This window comes from Ambystoma mexicanum, chromosome 8, assembly GCF_040938575.1.
Source record: "Ambystoma mexicanum isolate Mex_15411 chromosome 8, UKY_AmexF1_1, whole genome shotgun sequence".
Classification (NCBI taxonomy): domain Eukaryota; kingdom Metazoa; phylum Chordata; class Amphibia; order Caudata; family Ambystomatidae; genus Ambystoma; species Ambystoma mexicanum.
In genome coordinates, this window is record NC_090929.1 from 898,704,360 (window position 1) to 898,717,758 (window position 13,399).

A 13,399-nucleotide genomic window follows, 5' to 3' on the forward strand; every position below is an offset into this window, starting at 1 on the left:
TTTTTGCCTGTATGTTAAAAGGGGACGTAAAACAGTGAGCCCGCAAGAGCAAACGTTTTCCTTCCCCCTTTTCCAGGCCCTAGGAGCTTACCCGAATGAGGTGAGCTCCTTACCTGGTTTGTGCTCCTTCCTTCTTTCTGGGGACTACTTATACCCCCAGGCCCCTTTGTTCTTCTCTTAGGGGTCCAGACTTCCCCCGGCCCCCCTGTTTCCCCTCACACCTTTCCTTGGCATCGTTGTGCCATTTCCTGGCAATGCTGGGGTGAGGGCGCCATCTGGCCGCCCCTCCCCTCGGCTTTCACATCCTTTCTCCCCCACCCTGTGCCTAACCCCCCAGGCCCTCCATCGTGCCGTACTTCGTACGGCCTGGGGCCTGGGGCAAAAGGATCCGTGTGCGGCGATGCTGGGGGTCCTTTACTCTAATTGATTTTCTTTTCTATTGCAAGGATCCCTGCGGAGCTTTTTGCGTTGGGGATCCTTATTTTTTTCTTTTTTCTTTCTTTGTCCCCGTGCTTAGTACGTTTATAGTATAAATATTGTCTTGGAGTTCCCCCTTTTTATTTAAAAAAAAACGGTAAAACCTCAACACTTGCTGGTGGGTCATGTGTTTATATAAAGCATCATAAAAAGTATTTAGTGGCCACCTACACCTGCCTCCCAATAAGTGCGTGGAACCCCTTCCTGATACATAAATTCAAACTAAAGAGTGTAAGCGACACTCTTATTTTGTGTTTTTTCAGGCAAGATCATTTTGTAAAAATTGCAGTAATTCAATCCATTTGCAAGGCCTAGGAGAGAAGATGTAGGGCTAAGGAAAGAAATAGATTTTCCTTGTGGTGATTCTATATTGTTAATTTTTAAGCAATGCATGTCTAGAAGTGAGGTTATGTCTTTCATAATGAGATGTCGCATTCAGTCAAATAAACGAAACAAAAATACTTTAAGGTGACCCACAATAGCATTGAAATACATGCACCTCACACAGGGCAGTACGCAACCAGGACAAGGCGGCGGTGTTGAGCGATGCAGGTGTTTGGCGGTGATGGGGTAGCGGCGCAAACTGTGAGCATGGATGACTTCACCCTCCTTTCTGCGGGCGCAAGGTAGGAGGGTTCACGGAGGTAGAGTTGCATTGTAACATTCCATGCTACCCCCTGACTTGCGCGTCTGTCCCATTCTCCATCTCTCCCTCTTAGGCTTGTGTTGTTCCCCTTGCAATATGCTCCACGCTTCCCCCACTTGTGTGCCTGTCCTTCTCACCTCCCTCAATAACTCCCCTCGCAACCTGCCCCCGCTCCCCTAACCTAGCGCATTCCTCTGTGTTGCTCCCCTCGCATCCCTCTCGGTGTTGCCCCCATGCATCCCTCTCTGTGTTGCTCCCCATGCATCCCTCTCTGCATTGCTCCCCATGCATCCCTCTCTGCATTGCTCCCCACACATCCCTTTCTGCGTTGCTCCCCATGCATCCCTCTCTGTGTTGCTCCTCATGCATCCCTCTCTGCGTTGCTCCTCATGCATCCCTCTCTGCGTTGCTCCCCATGCATCCCTCACTGTGTTGCTCCCCACGCATCCCTCGCTGCAATACTCCCCACACATCCCTCACTGTATTGCTCACCATGCATTCCTCACTGCATTGCTTCCCACGCATCATTCGCTGAACTTCTCCCCACGCATCCCTTGCTGCTATGCTCCCCACGCATCACTCGCTGCTTTCTCCCCACGTATCCCTCTCTGGGTTCTTCCCATGTGACTATCCTTTACGTTCTGTGGTAATTCCATTGCAATGCCTGCATTTCCTCTTACTTCCAGGTTTCCTTGTGCCCCCAGTATGTGTGATTTTTTCTGTGGGTTACTATTTTATTGTTATGTGCTGCATCTCTTGCCTTCTCTTCCTCCCCTTTAGGGCCCCTTGACTTCCTCCTTTGTATTCTTATACTGTACTTGCATTCTCACCATCTTGAGTTCCATTGTAGTATACTTTTTGTTGCCTGCACTGTTCTCCTCCAACCACGCTAAGACCTTGCAAGGTTCAGTGTGATTGTTCTGTGTCATCTGTAACCATGCCCCTATTGTGTTGTGTGACCCCCTTATGTGCATCCCTCCTGTTTGCCCCTAGCGCTTTACTGCCTATACTTGGGCTGTCCCCCTTCTCCCCCCTCTCTCTCCACCCTGCACCCTCTATGGTGCTCTCTGCCTGCTATTCTATCGACTATTCTATCCCTCTCACTAAGTCTGGTAGGAAGAAGCTCAAAAGGGACACCCTGGTCTCCAACCCAGGCCTCCCTATAGCTGATGGGATCCAATCATTTTTTCGAATGCATTTTTTCGAAATGCAATTATCTCGAAAACATTTTGTCGAAAAGTTTTTTTTAATTTATTATTTAATATGTTTTTGGGGGGGTTGTAAGTAAAAAAAAAGGGTTTTAAAAAAAACAGGGGGTTGGGGGGAGCCCCCCCATTAAAAAAAGAAAGAAAGAAAAACATTAGAAAAACATTTTTTAGACAAAATGTTTTCGAGATAATGTCATTCGAAAAAATGACTATAAACCATAGCTGATACTAACACCAGTGCCTCCTCCAGACAGACTCTCACCGACATCCTCTTTGTTGTTCCCTCTCGCTTTACCCCTGTTCACTCCCTATGAGGTTTCTAGACAAGTCCGATCTATGAAAGTCTTGTCAAAGCAGGGGTTCCCCTGTGTCTCCAAAACCATTAAGGACCACATTGACACCTTTGCTGCAGCCTTGGCCGATTTCTGCAATCACTCTTTTGCCACTGGAACCTTCCCCTCCCCCCTCAAGCCCTCCCTTGTGTACCCCCGTCTTAAGAAGCCCTCGGTCGATCCTTCCTATCCGGCAAACTATCGCCCGATCTCCATCACTCCTTTCCTAGGGCAAACTCCTGGAACAGCTGGCCATCTCCCAGCTTAATCTACGTATTGAATCTGTTGGTTGTCTCCATGACCATCAGTCTGGCTTCAGAGTAGCCAGAAGCACGGAAACCGCTCTCCTGAACACCTGTGAAGACTTGCTCTCCAATCTTGAATCTAACCTTCCTTCTGTCATCATTCTCCTTGGTCTATCCTCTGCTTTTGACATGGTCAACCACTCCATCCTGCTCAATCGTCTCTGCGACAACCTGGGCATCTCTGGTCATGCCTTTGCCTGGTTGGCCTCCTTTCTCACTAATCGACCCTCACAGGTCCAACCTCTGTTGTATCTCTTTCTCTACTAGTGGTGTTCCCCAGGGGTCTAACTTCTCTTCCTGGCTCTTTAACGACAACCTGGCACCTCTGGCCCACCGCATCTCCACTTTTTGCTCTAACTTTCAGTGTAATGAGGATGACACCCAGCTCTCCTTCAGGCTCCCTAGAGACTCTTCTGCTCCTTCTCTCATACCAGACTGTATGTCCGCATTCAGGAATGTTGTGCCTCCAACGATCTCTGCCTTAATGCCAGTAAGACTGAGATCCTCCTCATTGGGACACCTGCTCCCGCCTTCCCTCTCTCACTCTGGCCGCCCAGTCTGGGTCCTCTAACTGCTCCTTCTTGTGCAGCTAAGAACCTTGGGGTCATGTTCGATACCACCCTCTCTTTCTCTCCTCACATCTCCTAAGTCTCTAAGAAGTCACACTATCAGCTGTAGCTCCTCAGAGGTATTCTTCCTTTTCTCACTTTCCCCCAGAAGCTCCCTGCCTCCAGAGCCCTGGTCCTCTCTAGGCTGGACTACTGCAACAGCCTCTTTCTAAATCTGCCTGCCTCTACTTTTCACCCTTTACAACTTATCCAGAACAGGACTGCGAAGCTTGTCCTTGGCCTCAAGCCCAGGGATCGTATCTCTCCAGCCCTGAAATCTCCCCACTGCTCCCTTTGGCTGCAAGGATCAAGTTCAAGACCCTATGCATTGTCCACAAGGCTTTCTGGGGCCAGGGACCACACTACATCCAACTTTCTCTTCCTAAACATCTTCCTTCTTGAGCCCTCCGCTCATCCACTTCCAACTCTCTGAGGGTCAGACGCTTCTCCAGGTAGAGTGTGGGGGGGGGAGTAGATATGATATGAGATGATATGGCATTTATAACGCGCCTATACACAAGTGTTTCAAGGCGCGACGAGGCAAGGGAGGGGGAACAGAGGGAAGACAGACAACGTTCTCACTAGGCCAGGTAACATTGAGATCGAACAAGTGCAGGGGAAGGGGTAAGGGAAAAAGTGCAGACGGGAGTGGGTGGGGGCTGTTCAGTACATGGGATCACCCATTAAAATAAATTGAATTAAATAAAAGCAATAAGTAAAAGGTGCGGCCAGCTGGTGGCTAGAGCTGGTAGGGGACTGTAGGGATACAGAAAATAGTCCTCAAGCGCGGGGGTTGCCAGGGAGGCAGTTCAGATGTGCAACTGGCAGGGGAGGGGACCTGAGCCTGAGATCAGAGGGTAGCCAGGTGATCAGTGCATTTTCATTTTCGGCTAGAAGTTCAGCAGGGGAAAGGAGGAGAGAAAGCAGAAGCGAAGAGGAAGGATTTGAGGTGCTTACGGTACCGGAGATGATTCTCGTCAAATTTCTGGGAGGCGGGGAGGCTATTCCAGAGGGAGGCCCCAGTCAAAGAAAGCGATCGACCACCAACTTGTTGCTCGGAGAAGCGACTGACCCTGAGGGAGTTGGGGCGGATGAGCGAAGAGCTTCAGAAGGAAGATATTTAGGAATAGAGAGTTGAAGTACTGAGTACCCAGGTCCCAGAAGACCTTGTGGAGGTATCTAGTCATTGCATCGAATGCAAGACCATCGAATGCCTTACCATAGAAAAAAATGCATCGCAGAAAAAGCATTGAATGCATTTTTTAAACATAAAGGTTTTATTTTATTTATAATGGGTTTTAAAGGTTAATAAAAGGGGGGCTGCGGGGATCCCCAATTTTAAAAAAAATGAGGAAAAAAATGCATTCGATGCTTTTTTTTTTATGCATTTTTTTTCTATGGTAAGGCATTCGATGCAATGACTGTCAATCCCTTGTGGACAATGCAGAGAGTTGTGAACTTAATCCTCCCAGCCACTGAGAGCCAGTGCAGGGATTTCCGTCCTGGAGAGATACGATCCCTGGGCTTGAGGCCAAGGATAAGTCTTGCAGTGCTGTTCTGGATGAGTTGCAGAGGGTGAAGAGTAGAAGCAGGCAGATTTAGAAAGAGGCTGTTGCAGTAGTCCAGCCTAGAGAGTACCAGAGCTCTGGAGACAGTGAGCTTCTGGGGGAAGGAGAGGAAAGGAAGAAAACCTCTGAGGAGGTGCAGCTGGTAGTGTGACTTCTTAGAGACATCAGAGATGTGAGGAGAGAAAGAGAGTGTGGAGTCGAAGATGACCGAGGTTTTTAGCCTCACAGATGGGAGCAGGAAGAGGGCCAAGAGAGGCCGGCCAGAGAGAGAGACAGGAAAGGAGGGAGCGGTTGTGCCAATGAGGAGAACCACAGTCTTACTGCCATTAAGGCAGAGGTCATTGGTGGCTCACCACTCCTGTATAGCAGACTGACAGTCAGAGATGAGAGAAGTAGAAGAAGTGATGGAAGGGAGCCTGAAAATGAGTTGAGTGTTGTCAGCATAGCACTGAAAGTTGAGGCAGAGAGCGGCAATGCAGTGGGCAAGCAGTGCCAGGTATTGGTTAAACAGCCAGGGAGAGAGGTTAGACCCCTGGGTAACACCACAGGTAGAGATAGAGGAGAGGAAGGTCCCAAGTTGGATCTGGGATCTCTCTCTTCGGCAAGGGCCTCCCTCAAAACTTGAGCTTTACCATCTAAGGTTCTGGAAGCAACTCAAGGCCTTCCTTTCTCTCTCCCACTCCCTTGCTGAAGTCCGTGTCTATTGCGCACTCTGGTTACCTGTCCACCCACTGAATTTACAGGACCAGGCTCTTGCAAACCAGTTGTCCTTGCACTGCTTCTGGGCCTCCCAACCACTGCAGCTCTACAGTCCCCCGACTCTCTGAACTTATGAGCCTCCAACCGAAGCACTTACAAGCTACTTGCACTCCCCTCCCCCTTCCCACCCTGGTGCTTCTCCCCCCGGCACTTGCGCGATCCGAATGACACAAGGCCTAGTAAGATCGTAATTTTGTCCTCCTCTGTCCCCCCTTCCTTGTCTTGTGTGACCTAGAAAACTCTTGTGTACAGGCACGTTATAAATGACCTATCAAATCATATCATTGCTACACAAACAGGTTCCCCTCACGGTCGGACTGGTGAAGTGCACATCACATTGGATACTGTTATTGGAAGGATATCCACACTGTACAACTAAAATATGTGCACCTCTATGTGAGGCATTCATCATCCTTTCTGCAAACAGATATTTACCAATGTTGCTCCTGAAACACCAGCCTCATATCATGACTCTAGTTCATGAAAAATTTCCATTCGGAAATGCTCATCACTTGTATAGCTTATTTCCCTTTTTATACTCGTCACTGAGTGAACTCCGTTTACCAGTACACTTTGCGACATGTCACTCAGCCAGCTTTAAACCCAACTTGCCACTGTAGCTCCCATCCCAAGGGTGCAAAGCTTGTTTGTGAGCGTTCACCGAGTAAAAGGCTGTACTGAATCTCAAGTAGACCGCATCCATGACCCATCCCCCGACCTTAGTACTGAACACCCAAACAAATAATTCCTTTAGATTTGCTAGACATGGGCCCTAATTCCGAGTTTGGAGGTAACCACGCCGCTATTTGTGGCATGGCTGCCTCCAAACTCGTCCCAACTCCGGCCTGGTGAATGGAGTAATTACCGGTCCACTCCGAGGTCGCAGAACCGGTAATTCCCCATTCACCAGGGCCATTCCCCATTCTCATTTGAGCCCCCATAGGGCTCAATTGGAAGGCGGCAATAACGGTACCGCAAATTGCACTAACGTTATTGACCCTGGTGTCCCTTTGCGGGTCCCGTCCTTAATGCCTGGGGTTAAGGAAGGACCCGCAAAGGGAACTTGTAGTAGGGCGCAAAGGGATTACCGGCAACGGTGTCATTACCGGTGCCCGGTATCCCTCTGCGCCCTACTTGTAATGAGGCCCATGGACTCCTTCGCTTATCCCACAACCCTTTCCTTTACAAGTGGTTGCACTGAGTTTCTTACCTTTGAGAGCTGACTGGTAGGTTACTCGTAACCAGCTTTTTCTCTGCTCCTGCTTTCGGGTAATGGGGTTTTGAGATGTGTTCTTGTAATCATGCGTACTATTTATGGCCTATTGTGGCCTTGCTTTTTAAAAAATATTTATTTATTTATTCTTTTTCATATGTTTTTATTGTTTTAACCTAACCATGTCCCTCCACCAATCCTCAATCCCTGGACCCCTAAGCGATTTCCAAGCCATGGCTATCCTGCATTTAGCCAGAATGCATGCCAAGTCCTTCAGTTTACTGACATGTGTCCTACCTTTGCGCCCGTGAAGCAACATAGCAGGAATGCACCAGGGGAAAGCACCTCCAATTCCATCCCTCTCTTCCTCAGCCCGCTCGCTACTCCCTGCTAGAACACCTCCACCACTGGGCATGCCCAGAACATATCAACCATACCCACGTCCATTGTGTTACACCTGGGACAACCCCTTGCCTCTGCCCTCGGGAATCTGGAGATCCGCAGAGGCGTCAAATGAGCCCTATGTGTCACCAACAACTGTATGAGCTGCAATCTCCCATTGTGTGACACTTTCTTATGATATCCCAGTATCCTTCCCCATTTCACCTTAGCCACATGAAACTCCACTTAAACTGAAGAGCATCCCTTTCCATCAAGACTTTACAGCTTAGGAAACAGTAGCTAGAGTGAAACCTTGCATTTACACTGATAGTTTTTTCCTGAACAGATGAATATCACAGATTTCCCCTTCTTCCCATTTGATATCTTAGCACTCTGAACTAGCTTGAAGGTGGCGTGCTATGCCCAAGAAATAACCTGTGCGAAAAAGAAATGAGCAAAAGCCAGAATGGCTTCATGTAGTACAGTTACCCTCTTGCAGAGTGATATTTGCCTTTGCCAGGAAGTGGTGTGCATATATACCCTGCAGGCATTGTTTACTAGGAAACGCAAAGTCCGTTGGCCACTAGAACAGATGCCCTCCTTAAGGCAGAAACCAGAATTTCCTGCTCACTCGGTTTTCAGGCTTTGTCGCGATGTTTGGCAAACACCTCATGAATCTTTATGCATAAATCCACTGAGAATAAGAGTGCCCCACCCATTGTCAACCATGTCAGAGGACGCATCCGCCCGGCGCCCAGACCATTTGGCTCGCCCGTCGAATGGCAGTGACTCATAAAAGGTCATGTCTCCGTTTCAGTCAACTCATGCCAAGGAACACAGTCATGGACACTCCCAGTTTTCAGAAACAGCTTGCCCGTAATTAGGTCGGTGGGGGAGAGGGTGCGTGGGGGCTAGTGGGAGGGAGGCACGGGTCACCACAATCAGTACCACGGTGTTAGAATGTCCCTTCGTCCGGAAATGTGAAGAGTTACTGGTCACGTGACGTCCATATTAGAGCAGGAATCTTCTCAGCAATTGGGCAGATCAATAAATTGCGAATTAGGTTGCAGTTGCCGGGTGATAGATATTCTGCTAGGTTCATGTTTACCAAGATTGGTGGCGAGGTAAAGATCATTATTGTCCTTTTCTTTCTTTCTTTTTTTATTGCGATTTGGAAAAAAATAAGCCTTTAACACACTTTAAGACAATGAACTACAAAATAAACATGTTTCATCAAACCTCACCTAATACACCTTTAGTCATGCTAAAAGCAACACGTAAAAAGGGAAAAAAATAAAGAAAACAATTCATTTGTTCCTACAGCAATTCCTTTAAAAACATTAATACTAATTCATAATAATCTTAAAACACTTATCAACAATATTCCATTTCATCTTCCTCATAAGCACATAAAATACGCATGGAGTTCTTTAGGTCCTCCTTGATCAACTTAAAAGTAGACTTTCCGCAAAACCCACCACAGCTAAAAGCATACCAGTTGTTCTTCCTGCCAAGCAGTCATTCCAAAACCCTTCCATACCATCTGGAAACCTCATATCAGTAAACTTACTAAAATACACACTCCGCTTTCCCGACAATTACTGTCCTTTCAATGGCCAGCGGGGATTGTAAATGGAGTTAATTGGTCCAAGAAGAGTGGTCACTTGGGTAAATGCACCTTCAGTGTGAAAACTCCATCACAACTGCAAACGACTGCTACAATGGAGAACACGGTTGGAATTGACATGTAGAATTAATGACCTTACCATCTAAAAAGAGCAGATACTACAGAAATCGACAACTACACCTTGGTACCTGTGGGGTTAGTCTATCGAGCGATCCGAATATTTCCTGAATGGCTGTGCTACGGAAATTAAGGTAAACAAGTTGGTAAACATAATAGAAATTACCATATGCACCTGCATTGCTGTCAGAGCAGCAGACGTTGCAACAGAGAGAGCATGTATGACTAGCAATGAAAGGGGAATGAAATATGTCATGCTAAAATACTGATTAAATGTCTATATTGTTGTGTGTTCCTGTGTGTTTTTGAAGTTCCATGCCAACTACCTTTTCCGTTATTTTGCCAATGAGGTCTGGGCATGCCTTATATGATTCTGTAACTACCGGTGCCCCTACCATCCACCACAACCTCGATTTCCCTTAATTTGTCCTGTGGTGGTGAGGGCGAGGAACCCGTCGGTGGGCTACAAATAAGTGTATACAGGCCCTGTGCTGCAGCATCACAGAGACAGGAGCTACACAGACATGTTCCTGCTGGAAGCAGGTGGGCAGCATGGGTGTAAGAAGCACGCCCCACCCAAGAAATCAAAAAATCTGTTGGTATGTTGCCATGTCCCCCTCTGCCCCACCTTAAGCAACGCTTGGGGACCCACATCCCTCCACTGGTCTTTGGCAATCCAGAAGCAAGAAGGGAGATGCCCTGTTGGTAGGGTTCACCCCTACCTTTCCTGCACCCTCACCAGGGTGCCCCCAGCACATGACACAATGTTGGTTATCAAAGTGTCCAACCCTGGCCCTAGTCAGAGAGGTGCATCTGAAATCTATATCCATATTGGGGCCTGATATATAGTCCCTTTTCAATGGGAAAATCAAATTAAGATGAAATAGACTAGGGCTGACATAGTATACGCAAAAGGGAGACATAAAGGTATAATGTCCATTTGTCAGCAATGTCAGGTGGTCTCTGACATTGGGCTGTCAGTGAAATGGGCAGGTCTCAGTGGAGACTTGGTGTCCATCTAGGTGATGATGAGCTGAAGACAGATGACCATTTCCTTCTTCCAGGGTAAAGGTCAGGAAGTGGTGTTGAGGATAGGGTGCCCATTACCTCCTGCCATGCCAAACACAAGGTCAAGCACTACCAGGGACCAGTGTAACAAGAAAAAGCAGAATTTGGAAAAGCAGGCCAGTCTCTTAGAGAAGAAAAGCGGCAGTGAAGGTACCAAAGAAAAAACCTGTAGATGGTTCTGTTGCTGGATAATATGATTATAAAATCAAGTCAATGACAAAGGGGAGAGGTGGAAGAGGGGCAAGTCACATGTCTCAGGTAGTAACACTGTTGAGTCACAGGAGAAATGAGCAGACTTAATTTCATAGTAGTTGAAAAATCCTCAACCCAGAAGTAATAGGCATCCATTTTAGACCCACAAAAGGCGTGACATTATAAGTGTAGAAGTGCATGAGGTAGGATCTAAGCTGTACTGGGGATCGGAAGAGTGGAAAACTCCATGCCAGACAATAAGGAAGAGGAAAGACAGAATCCTAAGCATGAGCGTGGTGGGAAGCACGGCAGATGAAAAATGTGTGGGGACCAGAATTGTAGCTATAAGGACAGGAGTCAGGTCTGTATTGAGCGGTAAGGGGTGATTTATCATGGTATTCATTGACAGTAGCAGGGGCATGGCTCAGTCAGAGCAGGCATGTTGTAGAATACCACCACAGTGAACATGAAAAACCATTAGCATAGCATGGAGGTGGTGAGCCCCTGAGATGCTCAGTGGTGTGAGGTGTGTGCTGATGGTGTGCAGAAGTAGAGTCATCACAGTAAACCGTAAGTATGTCACAATGTCTTGCAGGTGGAGGCAGTGAAAAGGACACTCCGGGTTTGAAGAACATGGGCATGCAGGCAAATAGACGATGTAGCAAGTTCAAATGCAAGGCTATGTCTATTAAGATATAAAGGGGTCTCTTAAAGGTCAAGGAGGCCCACAGAACAAGGCTAAGGGGGAAGAACCACTGTTTTATATCACTAATCTCTTTTTAGCTACATAATAGCATTGAGCCAAGCTTCTGGGTGGATTCCTGTGAGACAAATCAGATTCAAGTCAATTGAGCTGATTTGACAGGACACAGCAAGGTGGACAACTAAACAAATGGCAACAACTGAAGGCTTGAAGATGCTTATGTCAAGTGGTGATGTGCAGATCCACACCATTCAAATGCTCGATTATGACTCAATTGCAGAGATCAGAAGATTCAACTTCAGCAGCAACCTGGCTTGACTGAATCCAATGACATGATGCAGTGGTTCGGCTGCTGCAATCCTCTTGAAGCACTAAGAATCTGCAAAACATGAACGTGATGTCAAGTTGGCCACTCAAAGAGGCATGAATCGCTTTGAAAACATAGAATGACAAAAGCATCTCCATGGAGTCTTTGCAGCAGCTCAAATGGTCTCAAAGGTGTTTGAACCAGCTTGCAGTGGTCCGCAGATGCAGGGAGAGCCAGAAGCAGCTTGCTTTGATTCTGTGGTGTTCTGATGCCATGTCCAGGGTATATGATGAAACCTAGGACCTTCTTCTGACATTCCCAGCCAGGGAGGTTGCTAGGAACACGTGTAGGTTTGTAACTTAAGCAGGTAGAGTCCTTGGTTCCAGTAGCATACAGGCTTTACAAGCAGCAGGTTGCTTCAAATATTCCCCTGTAGCAGTTAGGGGGAAGGTCTGCTCCTTCCTTTGAGATTCATATCTTCACCCCAATGGATGGGGACATTGACCAGGCTTTATACTCAGTAGCTCCCAGTGAAATACCCTTAAGAGATGATCGTTCAGGATGTTTCTTCAAGATGAAATCAAAGATAATTCAGTTAAGGAGGGAGGTATCACCCCCTTATATATTCTATTGGCTGCCGCATATTGGTCCATTCCATGCCACCCACAATGGGCAAATCCTTTCTGCTGTAAGAAGGGCTTTGTTGGGATGGTTCCCTGGTATACCAGAGGTCACCTGGGGGTCCCTCTCACTCCCAATGGCCCAGCACCCTTCCCCAGAATAAACCGAGGACACAGCCAATGGAAAGTTAGAACTGCGGTTTATTACAAAAACAAACAGGGTTCATACAACACAATCAGGATTCTCCACTACATCTCAACCTTACAATGTGCGCTCACAGTTTTGTCATGATTTGTCGCCATCACCTGTGCCCTCCCCAAAAACTTATCCCGTTGCAGATTGGGTGCTGAGAGTGGTAACCCCTATAGATATACCCTATATAGCTTTTTCTACTGGTCCTTGCATGCCAGGTGGCTGGCCTGCCCCATCCTCAAGAAACTATCTATTACATTGTTGCAGAGTAGTGGGCTTACCATTGGCTCTTGTCCCTTACCATCCATCCCTGATTTTCTATTTCATGATTGGCTGGAGCTGGTCTCCCCAGGCGTGGGACCCGATTTGGTTCCCAGCTCTCTGTGCACCTCTTCATGGTGATGTGAAACGATGATGTGTCTGTATTGTATCTGGTAGTGTACCACCTTTACCTATGACAGTGCATCTCCACGTTGCAACACTTGTTTCACTCTTTTCATCTGGGTTGCTGGGATTGGCTCTCCTTCCCACCATGGGTGAATGCCCATAGTCTAGCTCGGCTGCATCACATGCTTGTAGACCACAAAATCAAGCTCTTGTGTCGGAATTTATGAGGATTTTGTTCCATTTTTTCCTGCAGCTGGTCCCTTGTCATCTAGAGTTTGGAATGTGGCTGTTTATCTCTAATCGTGGCTGTGAGCTTGCTTTGCGCTCCGTGCAGCCCAGGTCAGCTCTTCTTGTCTCGTGTTCTGTGGCTTGAGGCCTCTTGTCATTTTCTTTAGACTTACAATATGATTTCTACATGCTATTACTATTATAAGTAAACTACATGTTAGTCACACATGGTCCTATCAGGCTCCATATATACTCCTGTAGTTCCATTGGGTTATTTGCCATAAGCATCTGCAAGCTTGCTCAGGATCTCGTTGCCTTGCGTTTATGCGTTTACAGCATTTGGCTAATGAAAACAATAATAAAGCTTTGACAGTATGTATATGTATCCATCCTCTAGCTGTAGAACTGTTTAAGCATGTTCTTCGTGTATGCAAATGTGTGTTTGTGTAATGCTGTGCAG

At 47.2% G+C, this 13,399-nt stretch overlaps 1 long non-coding RNA gene across 2 annotated transcripts in view; it reads right to left on the reverse strand.

Moving 5' to 3' along the window:
* The window catches only part of LOC138472550 (uncharacterized), a 237,281-nt gene that overhangs the window by 176,921 nt on the left and 46,961 nt on the right, over positions 1-13,399 (reverse strand). The gene's annotated exons all lie outside the window — the stretch shown is intronic.